Source organism: Sus scrofa, chromosome 5, assembly GCF_054392235.1.
Source record: "Sus scrofa isolate SSC_HxYL_T2T_F1_AM1 chromosome 5, Sscrofa_HxYL_maternal_Yorkshire_Landrace_v2.0, whole genome shotgun sequence".
Taxonomy (NCBI): domain Eukaryota; kingdom Metazoa; phylum Chordata; class Mammalia; order Artiodactyla; family Suidae; genus Sus; species Sus scrofa.
The window spans coordinates 35,782,543-35,799,114 of NC_139387.1; the positions used below are offsets into that span (position 1 = coordinate 35,782,543).

The 16,572-nt window shown below is 42.9% G+C and overlaps 1 long non-coding RNA gene across 1 annotated transcript in view; it reads right to left on the reverse strand.

Annotated features, from left to right (window-relative positions):
• The window catches only part of LOC146403329 (uncharacterized), an 82,675-nt gene that overhangs the window by 39,304 nt on the left and 26,799 nt on the right, over positions 1 to 16,572 (reverse strand). Inside the window, exons 2-3 of the long non-coding RNA XR_014803565.1 lie at positions 3,654 to 3,813; positions 3,368 to 3,512 (exon numbers count right to left, since the gene is read on the reverse strand). This is a non-coding gene — a long non-coding RNA (uncharacterized LOC146403329). The remainder of the gene's footprint in view (positions 1 to 3,367; positions 3,513 to 3,653; positions 3,814 to 16,572) is intronic.

Consider the following 16,572-nt stretch of genomic DNA (forward strand, 5'->3'; position numbering starts at 1 on the left):
AGCAGGTTCTTATAATTTCCAACCAGTCTGTGAGAATCAATCTTCCTAAAATCCCCCTTTAGAAAATATTTGATTAGATCATCAGTAGATTTTTTTTTTAAGGTCTAGAAATTCTAACTTGGATGTATTAATCAAAACTCTTTGGGTTGCAAGTGATAGAGCTCAATTCAGGCTGTGTTCAACATATAGAGGCGTTGGGGTTTTCCGTGGCTAGGAATTCTAGGATGGAAGACTCCAGGCAGGCTTGGATTCAGGCTCTATGGTATTGTCTTTTTAGTAATTAGCTCTGTTCCTCTTTGTATGTTGTTCTCGTCCTCTTCTTTGGCAGGTGGTCTTTTTCCAAACTGTTGGATAGGGCCAGCCTCGTGGATGTACAATCCCTACACTCATAAAAGTCCCAATACTAATACAGACCTGAACTTAGACACATGAGCAAACCCAGCCCAGACTAGCTGAACCAGATCCTGGCAAGTGGAACCTCCCAGCTGGCTCATGAACAATAATAAAAACTTATTGTGTTTGAGTTTGGGGGGCAGTTTATTATGTAGCACTATTATGGCAACAATAATAATAAATTCAGATGACTATTATTATGCTCCCAGTGTTCTATTATATATTGTGAGATGTTTAAGGCATTCATTAGACAATATTTATCTTTCTATTCCTCAGTAGCAATTAGCACAGTGCCCTGCATTTATCACTTGGCCAATAAATATTTGTTGGGGAAACAAAATTACCCTCTAGCGACTTCCCTATTACTCTGCTCCTTGTCTCAGTGAAATGTCCTAAGTGACTGTCTTACGGTTACGGACTTTATCTCCATTTCCCTGAACTTCTTATCCCACCTCTTCTTTGAGACTGTTCTTGAATTGTTCCAGTGCCCTCTGTATAACAGTTACACCTCTTTCCCTCCCTTGTTTGATATCTCCACAGCTTTAGGAGCAGCTGTCTACTTTTTTCCTCCTAGAGCATTTTCTTTTGACTTTTGTGGCACCACATTTGCTTGGTTTTTCTCCTACTTGCCACCTGCTTCTTTGCATTCTTTTAAAATGGATCCTCTTTCTTCTTATTATTCTAAACAATGGATTCTGCCAGGGCCTTTGACCTTGGATCTCTTCTTCTCTCTTCTTCTGTTCTTCTTTCTCTTGGTGGCCTCATCTATCCTATGGCATCAAATACTATTTTATGTAGATAATTCCCAAATATTTATATCCAGCATGAATTTTCCAACTCTCTTCCTGTCTGACATCTCCACTTGGGTGTCCAAATGATATCTCAAACCTAATATGATTAGAACAAAATTAATTTTTTCACAACCTGCCCACTCAGATCCTATCTCATAGACTCCACTTCATAAGTGGCACTACCACACCACCTGGTTGCTCAAGACAAAAATCTAAGCATTATTCTTGTTTCTTCTATTTCTCCTATTCCTACATCAACCCCTTGGCAAGACCTACCAACTCAAGTTCAAAGTCTATCCTGAATTCTTCCACTTCCTTCTTCACTACCACTCTAATCCAAGACACCACCATCTCTTACTTGAAGGACTATAACTGTTGCCATATTGATTTCCATTCTTGTCCCCTTATAATCTAGTCTTCCTATAGCAGCCAGAACACAATATTAAACATGTAGATTAGTTTATGGTTATGTTATTCTCCTGATTTAAATACCCACCACCTTGTATGACTTCCTGTAAAACAGAATAAGATCCTAAGTTCTAATAGCTTCTTGAGAAGCCCTCATCTTATGACACTTGCTTCCTTCTCTATGCTCATTTTTAGCATCTTACACCATAAGACTTTAGCTACACCAACCTTCCTTCTGCTCCCTGAAATTTACTCCTACTACAGGTCCTTTGCATTAACCCTTTCCTCTGTATGGAAAGTGTTTGTTCTTACTTGATCTTTGCATGACTGTTTCTCATCATCTAGATAAATTTTAGTTCACCTTCTCAAAGAAGCCTTTCCTAGACCACTCAATCTAAAGTTACTACCTAGTCACTCTCTTACATCATCCTACTTTACATCTCTGCATAACTTGTATCACCCTTTGATACTGTTTTTAGCCTTGTCACTTTCATTGTTATATCCCAATGCCTAGGTCATTTTATCAAATATGGTGGGCTCTCCACAAGCGTTTATTGAATGAAGGTGAGAAAATAAATGTTGAAAGAATAGTGTTAGAGACTGAATATATACCTAATTTTTCTTTTATTGAAAAGGTGTTTGCAACCTTAACCTGAAAATAGCTCTCTCACAATCTTCCACATAATCCACCCTTTCAAAGACAAAAGCAGCCTTGATTAGGAGAGTCTTTTATCCCTAATGACAATGAGTTGCTGAAAAAAGAAAGAAAAAAAAAGGTGTAGATCCCAATTAACTTCACTACTAACTTTAGATTAATAATTGATATTGCAGAAATATAAAATTCTCAAATATGAAATGATTATTGGAGTTGGCAGTCAACCAAGATTCACATATCATCAACCTCCTTTTCCTTCCGATAGTCATTTTAGAGCAATGTGATGGAATTTAAAGAAAAGAAAATTTATATAAGTAAATATGATCTGCATTACACTATACTAAGAACAGTGTGAATTGGGTGAAGGACACATATCCATCCTCTCCAGTAGCAGCTGATAGGCTAAGAAAAAAACCCCATGTAACCAAGCATAGAGCAGTCAGTGATTAGCCAAAAACTGGCAAATGCCGTAATGAAATAGAGTTTCACCATTATCAAGTAATATGATGTCTGGGTGACAGTAGGTGAAAACAATGCAATCCAAGGAGTTACACATTTTGGAGAGTGAATGTAGTGCAAGTTATATAAACTTTATGCTGCAACATTCACAGCACAGAGTTACCAAGATCATAGAAGATGATGCCTTCTCTTTTAAAACCCTTTTTAGCTTAGAAAACAAAAAACAAAACAAGACTTCCCTCTACATCTTTAACAAAAGCCAGATAGATTCTCATACTGCTGGCTGTGCTGGTCTTAAAACTGAGAATGAATAAAGCATTTTGCTCCAGTGCTCCCAGCTTATTCCTGTAGATGCCCCGTAGGGGAGGTGATAGTTCAGTTGGCCTTCCTGAGGGGCAGTTCAAGAAACCCAAATGAGCTTATCAGCACCCTCTATAGACATTCACTCTGAATTGCAGGTGACAAATAGGTTTTTGGGGTGCCAAGCCTCACTTTTCTCCCATACAACTGAAACCCTTGTGAAGGACCCTGAGAATCATGTCCCTGCTGGGGAATTAAATGCACGAGTAGAGGTAGGTGCATGACCTGAAGGAAGCCATAAACTGTCACAATATTTATTGAAGGACGGAAGGATTCCCAATTATTTTCTATAATTGAATACCTGGAGTTGGAGAAACTGTATGTGAAGATGAGTCAATAATATTCAATGCTGAGTGGCCATCTTGGTGAGATGTTTCTTTCTAGAGTTTGTGCAAATCAGTTGACATGGATGCCATTGCCATTTGTTTTTGCATTAGAGCTGAGGTCTTCAGGGCAGAAAAGAACATGCTTGACTCTGATTTTGTAGGTCACTTGTATTTTGAAAAAGCGAGTATGATTTAATCAATACAGGATTTTATTTTTTCTTCCTCCTCCTCCATGACTTTTCTACAAACTCTTACACCTACCTATGGTCATTTTAAGTTGGAAATACAGTCTTGGTTCAGAAATTAAGTTGGAAATGCAGTCTTGGTTCAGAAATTAAGTGTGTCCAGCCTAAGATCTCTGAATTGGATTAAATGTCAAATACCTCCTCCTCACTCAGCTCTATCCTCCTCAGGATGGAATCTGGAAGGGAGAAAAGGTGGTTGCTGTTGTTTCTCTATTTTCTTCCTGTGGCTTTTCTCTCTCTCCCTTCCCAGCTAGCTGTGTTACAGAACCAAACTTGGGTCTTCTGGCCCACGCACAGCAAAGCCAATCTACTGATACTGGGTTGTGGTTCAGGAAAGCACAGCATTTACTACAAGGCACTAAACAAAGAGTCTAGGACAGCTAGTGCTCAGAAAACCCCAAGGGTTTCAGCAAAGCTTTTTTAAAGGCCCAGCGAGGGAGGGACATCCCGGGGTACTGATTGGCTCATTCACAATTCTCCGATTGGTTGATGGTGAGGTAATGGGGTGGTCACAGGGGTGCACTATGAATCCTTAGGCACCAGCAGATCTATGTGCTCAAGGTCATCAAGTGGTTAATTTCTTCCATTTTGTGGGGTTTTAGCATCTTTAAAACAACTCAGGGAATGTGCATCAGATGCTATTACAGAGGTGGTACTTCAGAGAGGAGCTAAAGCAGAGGATATGGGGGAGAGGTCTGTCCTGGGAAGGCCCCATAGGGTCCTGCTAGGTTACAGTTGGCCAGTTTCTAACTTCTCCAGGATAGGAGTGTCAGGGGAGGAGGGAGGGGGAGGAGGGAGAAAGGCTCTCAAGGGAATCATGGTCTTGGTTGTGTAGCAGGCCTGGCGGGATGTTAAATTTGACTTGACCTTCTTGAGCTTTTCCATTCTGGCCTCTGCTCCGCTCTCCTCCTTTGCCCCAGGTGGTCATGTCTAGAGCACAGCAGGTAAAGTTGGGCTTCTGTGGCTATATCCAACATGCCACCTGTTTTTATCACTAAAGTTTTGGTGGAACTCAGTCATACCCATTTGTTTATAGCTTGTTGATGGCTGCTTTTGCAACACAAGCAGAGAGTTGAGTAGTTGCCATGCAGACCATCCAGCCTTTAAAGCCTGAAATATTTACTATCTGGTCTTCTCCAGAAGAAGTTTGCTGACTGCCTTGTCTAAAGTTTGTAGAGTCTTTTTCTACTCTTCTGGAACCAGCAGAAACTCAGCTTTCCCCTTCGACTTCTTATCACTAGGGTCCTTCCAGCCCTCTGGGAAATCCTAGATCCGACCCTATGCTGGCTTTCTCCCATGGCTCACATCTGATTAAGGGATGTGATTAATATTTGTACACTCCTTGCTTTCCACTGTTGAAGAATAGGTGACCTGTTCACAGACTTCTGTTAGGCTCAAGGTGGAGCCTTGAGGGTAGAGGAGAGGGTGGGAACTCTGAGCATGGCAATAGCTCCCTACAGGAACTCTCTTCAGAAATCCTTCGCCTTGGCATGTCTTTAACCTGGCTGAACATCTAAACATCATGAGCTGGTTTTCTTAATTTTTTTATGGCTGCACCTGTGGCATATGGACGTTCCTGGACCAGGGGTTGAAACAGAGCTGCAGCTAAGGCCTACGCCACAGCCCTGGCAACACCAGATCTGAGCCACATCTGCAACTTAGGCTGCAGCTTACAGTCGTGCCAGAACTTTAACCAAGTGAGGCCGGGGATGGAACCTGCATCCTCACAGAGACAATGTCAAGTTCTTAATCTGCTGAGCCACAACGGGGACTCCATGAACTGGTTTTAAGCATTTCCTTCATAAATTCTGCACATTTAAAAAATGTGTCAACCTTCTATATCTATAATGTGATATTTTATATCTATAAAATGGGAACCTTAATTGAGACTTTGATTAACATCATAAAAAATAATCTACATCACTTGGCAAGTAGATTCACCTCTGTAGTTACATTACGACAATTTGATAAAAGTTTTTCACTGCTCTAAAATATTTCTCTAGTATGGGTTGGACATGCTATCCTTTAGGAATCATTACTTTGGGCTTTCTTCTTTTTTCATTCTTTGGGTTCTTATTCCAGTGCAGCACATTTTCAAAGATCATGCCCTCTCCAAGTCATGTGAATGTGCATATAAGTAGAATTAGCCAAGGTTTCCAACTTCCAAACCATTTTCAGTTTAATTCATAATCTTAAGAGCTTCCTTTAAAAATCTTTTTAGGTGTAGCCTATTATAAAGAGTAGTTTTCTGGGAAAATTCATTTTGAGTATTGCATTTTTGAAGTTAATTTTAAATGTGATAATGCTCCACTTGCAGCTGCATTTCAAGGCCTCTGGGAAGCAGCAGTTAAATGGGTGACTAAGGCTGAAGCAGATGCTGCAAAGTGGTGGCTCAGCTGCCAGATCCAACCCCCATATGCATTGTGTTTGGCCTATAGAATTTGTCTTTTTTTTTAAAAAAGCTGCATCATTGGCTATAGTTACAAATTTAAAGTATTAGTCCCCAAAATCAGATTTTGTCATGGTCTCGGCCACTCCCTCTACCTTCCCACTACTGAGGAGTTAGCTGTTTTAGTTGTATTTCTACTGTTTCTGTACTCATTTCAATGATTGATCTTATCTCTCTGGCCCCCAAGCCAGAAATTTTTTTTTTTTTTTGTCTTTTCTAGGGCCGCTACCGTGGCATATGGAGATTCCCAGGCTAGGGGTCTAATTGGAGCTGTAGCTTCTGGCCTACACCAGAGCCACAGCAACGCAGGATCCAAGCCACATCTGTGACCTACACCACAGCTCACGGCAACGCCAGATCCCTAACCCACTGAGCAAGGCCAGGGATCGAACCTGCAACCTCATGGTTCCTAGTCAGATTCGTTAACCACTGAGCCATGACGGGAACTCCGACATTTAATTTTTGAATCTTAGTTTAAAAGGACAAGGAGAGATTGGACAGGGCAAAGAAAATCTGTCAGGTATGCTGTACAAGTTGCTTAATATGCAAAATGTCTAGGCAGAGGTTGGCGAGGGTTAAGTGTTCGAAAAACACAGGATCTCGTCATCTCTACTTCCCTGTCACCATTTGGCCTCAGGTATATTTCAGGGCTGTCAGAAAGTCTTAGGCTTGCCTGAGAGAAGAGAGGCTTCTATCTTTAAGCATATGCCACTTGGCATTTTACAGGAGAGACAGGCAGTGTTCCTGTGTTTGGCTGTCAGAATGAACTGCTGGATTCATAACAATTAAATACCTCTTGGTGACAGGTCAGGGTCCTGACCACCTGGGATGTGACGCCTGCTGGAGTGTGTTTGTGCCAGAGAAGCCGTTCCAGCCAAACCCTATTTAAGCCGGCAGGCACTTTAGAAACTGACAGCACTTATGACTTGAACCCAGCCAGGCCCCAGATTGGGACTTGAACCCACAGTTTTAAAATGAGAATCATTCACCTGGTGTCTATATTTAGTGAGATTGAGGTTCTTTGTGCCTCTGTGCAGAAGGAATTCAGCGAGAGACAAAGTGATAGGTGAGATTTATTAAGAGAGGACAGATTTATTTAGAGAGGACAGATTAAGAGCGGACGCTTGTGAGAGATGCAAGCAGGCCGGCAAAGAGACTCTGCCCCGAGGATTAGTGTGGGCTACAGTTTTATCATCCAAGGGGAGTGGGGGTTGGAAAAGACTTCCTCTTCTTCAAGTCGTAGCTTCTCCCTGGTATCTGGTAAGAGAGTATTTGGTCCTATAAGGTCAGACTAGGAGTGTCAAGGTGCTTATTCAAATCAGCAGAAGGGTGCTCCTTAAACTCCTGCCCTTCATCTGAACCTGAATGCAGGCCTTACCCCATTCCCCACCCAATGACCTGAGGCCTGTCTCATGCCTCTACTAGTCAAGCAAGCCTGCCTTGTTCTGACGGTTCTCTTGAGTAATTATTCACTTACAATGAGCTCCCAAATTCCCCTAGGCTTCCCTCTCTATGGTCCCTTATGGGGACTTCTACAAGGACCTGTGTAACTGTCCTACTCCATCCCGATCACCTTGAGGTTGTCCACCTTTAGAGGGACTAGAGAGGCAAATCTTTTTTTTTTTTTTTTTGTCTTTTGCCTTTTCTGGGGCCACTCCCGTGGCATATGGAGGTTCCCAGGCTAGGGGTCCAATCAGAGCTGTAGCCGCCGGCCTACACCAGAGCCACAGCAACTCGGGATCCAAGCCTCATTTGCGACCTTCACCACAGCTCAGGGCAACGCCAGATCCTTAACCCACTGAGCAAGACCAGGGATCGAACCTGCAACCTCATGGTTTCTAGTCAGATTCGTTAACCACTGAGCCACAATGGGAACTTCTAGAGAGGCAAATCTTAAGGAGAAACTCAAACTTTTCAGTCTCATAATCGACTTTCTGTTCTGTCACTGGATTTGGCATGTTGCTTGAACCAGAGAAATAAAGAACAGATCACCCTGGGCTCTGTGTTTTCTATCAGATGTGAAATCAGAACTGTAATTGCATGTGTCAGAGGAACCCCTTTAAGAAAGAAATTATGTGCCATATCTCCCCACCCCAAGACAACACCCCAGGGACCAGAGTCCAGGGAGAACCTCGACACATGTCAGATATGTTTCTTTTCAGTGTGAAATGTGGTGGTGAAGAGACGTTTAGAAAATTAAGAAGTGACAATCAATAGTCTGAGAATATTTTTATATCTCTAGATTTTTTTTTCCAGATGACTAATAGAATAGCCATCATAAAGCTACATCTCTCAGTAAGGCCTTTATGTACCTCTCCATTCATGAAGTCTATAAAAGCAAAAATTTCCTGTTCATAATGAGATTATGTTTACCTGATTTTTTTTTTTTTGTAGGGCCACACCTGTGGCATATGGAAGTTCCCAGGCTAGGGGTCGAATCGGAGTTACAGCTGCCAGCCCATGCCACAGCAACAGCCATGATGGATCCAAGCCGAGTCTTTGACCTACACCAGAGCTCACAGCAACGCCTGATCCTTAACCCTTTAAGTAAGGCCAGGGATTGAACCAGCATCTTCATGGCTGCTAGTCCAGTTCATTGAACCACAAGGGGAATTCTGTTACCTGGTTATTTTTATTCCTAGATAATTTCTTTTAATTTTAAGGGGAAAATGCAAGATTTTCTCCTGCATATAATTTTCTGGGCATACCAAAACCATGATTAAAACTAGTGCTTGAAATTTTCACAAAATTTTCACAGAAGTACATTGCCTTATCAGCGGTTCTCAAACTGTACTGTATATAAGGGTTGCCTGGAGGCCATGGTTTGCAGGAAAATGTCTAATCATCAGCAACTGAGGGAAGAACAGAGAACCCTGCATTGTAGCATTTGCTGATTTTCATGGTGAAAATCCTCCCACCAAGGCAAATTTCCGTCTACCTACGTGGAGTCCGTTGGCTAGCACATTTCTGAAATTCCTGTCATTTTAACACTCTGTTCTTAGAAGTTGGGACTTACCAGCCCTAGAACCACTGCCTGGAGGGCTTTGTAAAGTAGTATTTCTGGATTCTACCTCCAAAGATTCTGATTTTGTCTGTCTGAGGTGGGGCTGGAGAATTGTCAGTGGAAGATGCTTAGAGCAGCATTTTCCAAATAGGTCTGGTGGAGCCCAGTTTAGTAAATACTAATTAATGTTCGGGGTGGTGGGGGATGGGGGGAGGCAGGCTTCAGTGGTTAAATGTTGAAAAAGGCTGGGGCAAGCTACGTCCTGCCGGTTTTCATTAGCGTGGAATTTGTCAGGGTGTAGGAAGGCCCTTCTGTAGGGTGATGCACCATCGAGAGGGTATCCAGGGCAGTTTTTCCAGAGCTTCACTTGCTTCTAGGACCTTTTGTGCAGGCAAGCTGTTTTGGGGAATACTATGCTTTTATACACTTTCAATTGGTGGCACTAATGTTAAGCCTCTGAGCCATGGGATTTTGGAAACAAATTCATTTCCACAATAAGAGGCACAAGGTTGTATTGCAGGCTTTTCAGAAGAAAGCTTAAACTCAGTGAGTAGCAAATGGCAAATCCTTTAACTATAACCTTTGCTACCTCTTTCAGTACCAAATCGAGGCTAGGGGACACATAGAGCTTAGCGTGCTGAAAGCTGGTGGCCTAGAGGAATTGGAATTGTTCCGTTCCCCAATTTGAAAGCTAGAAGAGACCTTAGAGGTTAGAGTCAGAGAATTTCAGAGCTGGAAGAAATAGAAGAGGTCATCTGGTCAAATCTTCCTTTTTAACATATGAGGATGTAAAAGCCTCTGGGAATTAGGTACCTTTCCCACTGCTGGGCTAAGACTGATGCCATCCATTGCTCTCTTCACTATATAAACATTTCTTCTCTTTCTTGGAAAAAAGTCAAGATTCCAGCTGCCTCTGATGCCTGTTTGAGTCAGAGGGCCAAAAGTCCACCTGTCCTCCTCAGAGCTACTTTCAAATCATCCTTTTAAATTAAACTGCATATCTGCATCCTTTGAAATTCTGATTAGTCAGGGGTGTTTGATTCTGATAACCCACCGGGGAGGAAATTATGCTCTGAGGTCCAGCGGCTGCCAGCAGTCAAGCTGTCAGAGCCCCACCGCACACCAGCTCTCTTTCTCACCATTTTATCCGAAGCACAGCTGAGAACAAGGGCAGGGAGAGGAGAGCTGTGCGAGGAAATACAATCCCACAGGAAGCTGGCAGGTGCCCAGCTCTGCTGCCATACGAGCAATAATATTTTCTCATGTGACTTGATGAGAGTGAAACATAAATATCAAACATAACAACCTCAAGGTGTGACAGTAGAAGGGTCTAGATCCAAGTTACCAAAGACAAAGCATTCCTTTGTACTCTTTAAAAACAACGCTGTCCTTTTCCTTTTTTTTTTTTTTTTTTTAAATGGCCACTCCTGCAGCATATGGAAGTTTCCAGGCTAGGGGGCAAATCAGAGCTGCAGCTGTAATTTACACCACAGCTTACATCAGAGGCTTAACTCACTGAACCAGGCCAGGGATTGAACCCACATCCTCACAGAGACAACATCAGGTCCTTAACTCAGGAAACACAATGGGAATTCATCCATTTTTTATTTTACATCTATTACGCCATGGAAACACCATCTGAAAGAATCTTGTGTTTATGGAATAGAATAATTATTCTCTTATCTCCCTCTGCCATTCTCCCATTTTCCCATCCTTGTATAAAATCCACAGATGACTCAGTAAGTACTAAGAATGGAACTGAGTTGACACAGTTAAAATCAATAACAAGACTCACTCTTTCCCCTTACAAATTGGGCATATTTTTGGGGTACCACTAATGCGCCAGGTACTGTGCTAGGCTAGGAGGGTGAAACATTGAGGAGTGACAAGCCTGGTGCCTGCTCTCATGCAGCCAGGACTCTGCATGGGAGAAAAAAAAATCTCATAAACATATGTAAAATGACCAGTTATGATAAATGCTTTGAAAGGAAGGTGCCTGGGGCTGTGAGAGTGTGTAGCATGGCATGTGATCTAGAGCAGTGCTTCTCAAACTCAATGTGATGGAGACTGGTTTTCCCTTCGATCTGTTCTGGACTGAGGCTTGTCTACTTTTGGTGCCATGGGTGACTCACCACATGAGGTTGACAATAACTTGGACTTTTTTTTTTTTTTTTTTTGTCTTTTTGTCATTTCTTGGGCCGCTCTCATGGCATATGGAGGTTCCCAGACTAGGGGTCAAATTGGAGCTGTAGCCTCCGGCCTACACCAGAGCCAGGGCAACACAGGATCCGAGCCACATCTGCAACCTACACCACAGCTCACGGCAACTCCGGATCCTTAACCCACTGAGCAAGGCCAGGGATTGAACCCGCGACCTCATGGTTCCTAGTCGGATTCGTTAACCACTGAGCCACAATGGGAACGCCAACTTGGACTGGTCTTTACCAGGTTCAACAACATTAGTTGACTATGTGCTTCAGTGTCATAGGAATATTAAAATCCTATGTATTTTATATGAAAATGTCTAAATGCTGATTTCTCCATTTCTATGCTCATCTTGTGGTCAGGCATCGGATTTGCTCTTTGACTAGCCTAGGCTGACAAATCAAGCACGTCTTCCTGGAGGAAATGATTTTTGCATAGTAATCTGAAGGATCAATAGGCAACCGAGATGGCAAGAATTCCAGGTAGGGGGATACTGAACAAGGTCAAGATGGCGAGAGCTTCAGAGTGAGTGGGATGCGTGAGCTGGGAAATGCCGGGCCACACCAATGCCACCTTCCTGTATTCTTCCTGGGGAAGCTCCTGGAAGGTCTGAAACAATGTGCCGCAGTGTGGGCAGTATGTTAGGTGAAAGCTGGAAGACGCATGAATAGATGACTGGAGGAGTTTGGGTACCTTGAGCCAGGGTTGTGGCAGCAGACCCGTAAGAGGTGGGATGTTGAGGAAGTAGAGCAGGATTTGCTGGTGGAGATGGATGCAGGAGTGGGGAAGGTTAGAGATAACTCTAATGGTAGCTTATTAGTCATCCCCATCTTCCGCCCTCATGCAGACAAAGAATATTTCCTCTCTTCTGCTCAGCACCATAGAGTATCTCTCTATGGCAGTTTCATGGCAGGAAACAGGAGTCCGTTTCCCAAATCCTTCAGAGGCCCTGTCAATATTGTTAGATGTGCTTCACAACTGCCATTCTTTCTCCTTTAAACATTCCACATATGGAACTCACTGAGTTCTTCCTTTGGGTATAAAATCTCCACGAGAGTGTTTCCTCAGTTTCTTTCTTAAAATATTAGTTATAGAAAGTATTAATGATATTGAATGAAAAAGGACTCCTTTGCTGTTGGTGGGAATGTAAATTGGTACAACCACCATGGAAAACTGTATGGAAGTTCCTGAGAACTAAATATAAAATTACCATAGGGTCCGGCAATCCCACTCCCGGGCATATATTCAGACAAAACTATAATTCAAAAAAACACAGACACCCCTATGTTCATTGTGGCACTATTCACAATAGCCAAGACATGGAAACAACCTAAATGTCCATCAATAGATGAATGGATTAAGAAGATGTGGTATATATACACAATGGAATACTACTCAGCCATAAAAAAGAACAAAATAATGCCATTTTCAGCAACATGGATGGAACTAGAGATTCTCATACTAAGTGAAATAAGTCAGAAAGAGAAAGACAAATACCATATGATATCATTTATATGTGGAATCTAAAATATGGGACAACTGAACCTTTCTACAAAACAGAAACAGACTCACAGATAGAGAATAGACTTGTGGTTGCCAAGGGGGAGAATGGAGGGAGAAGGATGGATTGGGGGTTTGGGGTTAGTAGATGCAACTATTACATTTAGACTGGATAAGCAATGAGGTCCTACTGTACACTACTGGCAATTATATCCAATCTTTTGGGATAGAACATGATGGAAGATAGTAAGAGAAAAGCAATGTATGATTGGGCCCTTATGCTGCACAGCAGACATGGACACAACACTGTAAATCAACTATACTTCAATTAAAAAAAACCCTAAATTTAAAAAAGGGGTTCTATCAAAGAATCTCTTTGAGAAATATTTGGGAAACCCTGCTGACATAGACATTTTTTCTATACTGCAGGGCTTCTCAGAGTGTTTATTAATTATGTTAATATACATCTTCTGTTTCCAAGAAGAGAGAGAACATACAGTGTTTCCACCACTTATTTTGTTACGAGGTCCTGTTGTCAGGAGCATCTACCAGGCTGGTGTTCTTTGGAACATCCTTTGGGAAAGGATGCTTCATGGTGTTCAGCGGAGTCCTATCCTCAGTACTGGAGGTCAGTTTTGCTTCCCATATTTCGAGGTAAGAAGAGGTTTTTTTGTTTTGTTTTGTTTGTGTCGCGTGACCATCGAGTTCCATTTCATTAGATGCTTTTACTGGAAGGCTAAGTGGGTCTTTGGAATCGGAACAACACCCCCTGTACCTGATAAATTTGCATTTCTAGCCCTGTGGTGAAAATTGCCGTGGCAGCTCTGAGTGTTGATCTGCGGGCAGCATCCAGTGTGTCTGTCTGGGGCAATGTGTCCCTCCCAGGCAGTATGTCTGGCAGGCAGAACACCAAGTACCTCCCTGATGGAGTGAAATGACACTTGTGTACTAGCAGTAAATTCTCCATCTGAGCTGAGTGGAGCGCAGCGGTAGTTATACATGACAGCGATGTTGGTGGGGGCTGCCCTTCTCTCCCTCCTTCCTTCTTCCTGGCCTCTGGAGTCTCCCAAAGAGTACAGCAAAGGAAGAGCTTTTTCTTTGGTTTCACGCACCTAGAACACTGACATCTGAAAGCAGGTGATATAGATCAGGGCCTCTCGCACCTGAAGGTACAGAGGAATCCCCTGGGGAATGTATTAAATGTGCAGGTTTGGATGCTGTCTGTCACTGCAGGGGCCAGAGAGGCTGTATCTCCAACAAGCTCCCGGGTGAGGCCAGAGCTACCCTGAACTGAACACTTTTTTTTTTTTTTTTTTTTTTTTTTTGCTTTTTAGGGCCGCAGGTATGGCGCATGGACATTCCCAGGCTAGGGGTCAGATTGGAGCTACAGCTGCCGGCCTTCACCACAGCCACAGCAACTCGGGATCTGAGCTGAGCCTGCAACCTACACCACAGCTCACAGCAACGCCTGATCCTTAACCCTCTCAGGGAGGCCAGGGACTGAATCCGCATCCTCATAGATGTTAGTTGGGTTCATTTCTGCTGTGCCACCTGGGGAACTCCCAGAATACACTTTGAGTAGCACTGATAGATAGTTCACTGGGTCTCAACTCTGTGGGCTTGCGAACCCCTTGGCCTATTTCCTACCAATGCCTCCCTCTCTGCTTTCCTTCCAGAGCTTCTAATTTTGTAAATCTGAATTTTTCTCTTTGCTCCTTTACCCTTATATGTGCACTACATAAAAATAAGACTATTTTCTTCAAAATCACAGTGTGATGATCAAAAACCCTAATTAACCTTGTTATAATACTTTTATTTATAGATAATATTCACATATTTTTTGTTGTGAGCCATAAGGGAAGTCCAACATTCATATCTTTTTAATTGTTCCAATATTTTCTTTTATAGCACACATTACCCACCTACCCCGCCCCCCCCCAAATGTCCTGGCCCAAGCATTTAACATTATCAAACTAGCTCAGACCTAAGACAATAGGAAATAATAGGATCTGGTGGGACAGTGGCTGCCTGGAGTGAATGCTATGCTTGAAGGCATTTTCAGTAAAATACCTAAAACCTGAAGTGCCAGGCTAAATTGTAGTCATTCATACAAGCTATCCCCCCACTGTTACTTGTCTCTGCCTCATCCAGACCAACTAACATGACCTTGAAGTTTTGCACCTTCCAAGGATGCAGCTTCCCCGTCATCACTCCCCAGGTCCCCTCACGGAGCCATTCCACTTGCCACAGTTACTATGCCCATAAGGTGATCCGTCATCCACTCAGACAAATGGATAAATGCTGGTTAGAAATGCCAGTTTCCATCATGGCTCATTGGAAACAAATCTGACTAGCATCCATGAGGACGTAAGTTCGATCCCTGGTCTCGCTCACTGGGTGAAGGATTTGGCGTTCCTGTGACCTGGGGTGTAGGTCACAGACATGGCTCAGATCCTGTGTTGCTGTGGCTGTGGCATAGGCTGGCGGCTACAACTCTGATTCAACCCTTAGCCTGGGAACCTCCAAATGCTCCATAGGTCTAAAAAAAAAAAAAGAAAAGAAAGAAACAATGCTAGCTGAGCTTGTGGATAAGGACGTGTATTAAACATAGGACAAAAATAGTGCCTTTTGTCCTGGTATGATGTTGGTTTGTGTCGAGGATCACGCCCAGAAAACTTGGAGTGGTTTTTGTAGCTGGTGAGAAGCCAGTAGCATCCTAATAGGAAAATAAGAGGCAATGTCAACCTTCTGTATATAGTTTGGATTGAACATAACTAAAAGAAACCAGCTTCCTGCAGAAAGGCGTTCTCTCCCCCTTGTGTTTGGAGGAAGCTGGCTGCTCCGAAGTCAGATGTCTAACTTTCCTGCTAAACAGGAATCTGAGCCATCAAAGCCACAGTCAGTATCAATGGGAACTTTTGTCAATCCCAACACATAAGCAAGGCATGGTACTGCCTCTTAGCCCTGCGAGTCTGCAGCTTGCAAGTTCTAACCTGAAATCCTGCTGGCCAGATGTGTTTCAGAATCCAGATGTTTTTGGATTTTCAAAAAGCAATACTGACCACTCGTTATGCATTCTGCAACACCCCCAGCAGAGTCTGGGGCCATACTGCATAATCAAAGGCATGGATATTTCTGCACCAAAACTATGAATATTCATAATCAAGTGCAATAACTCAAGACGAAGTAGATTTTCTCTTGAGGTCTGGTGAAGGTTTACGATCACATGATTGAGGTTAACTCAGGTTCTCCTTCTAAAGAAGTCATGACAAAACTGTCAAACTTTTAAGCCTTTCCGTATTTTGGAATTGCAGATGAAGCATTACAGACCTGCTCAAGTGTCTGTTATTGCAGATTTTAGTCTGCAGTGCTCCATAACCCAGAGGTTTTTTTTTGTTTGTTTGTTTTTTTGTCTTTTTGCCATTTCCTGGGCAGCTCCCGCGGCATATGGAGGTTCCCAGGCTAGGGGTCGAATCAGAGCTGTAGCCGCTGGCCTACGCCAGCGGCCACAGCAATGCGGGATCCAAGCCGTGTCTGCAGCCTACACCACAGCTCACAGCAACGCCGGACCCTTAACCCACTGAGCAAGGGCAGGGATCGAACCTGCAACCTCATGATTCCTGGTCGGTTTCATTAGCCACTGCGCTGCGACGGGAACCCCAACCCAGAGTTTTTTTTAAAAAAGGGTTGCAATTATGAAAATTAAGAAATCCAAATGAAAGTTGAGAGTATGATAAAATCTGTAATGGGGTGGGCTTATTTTGTCCACTGTAATAG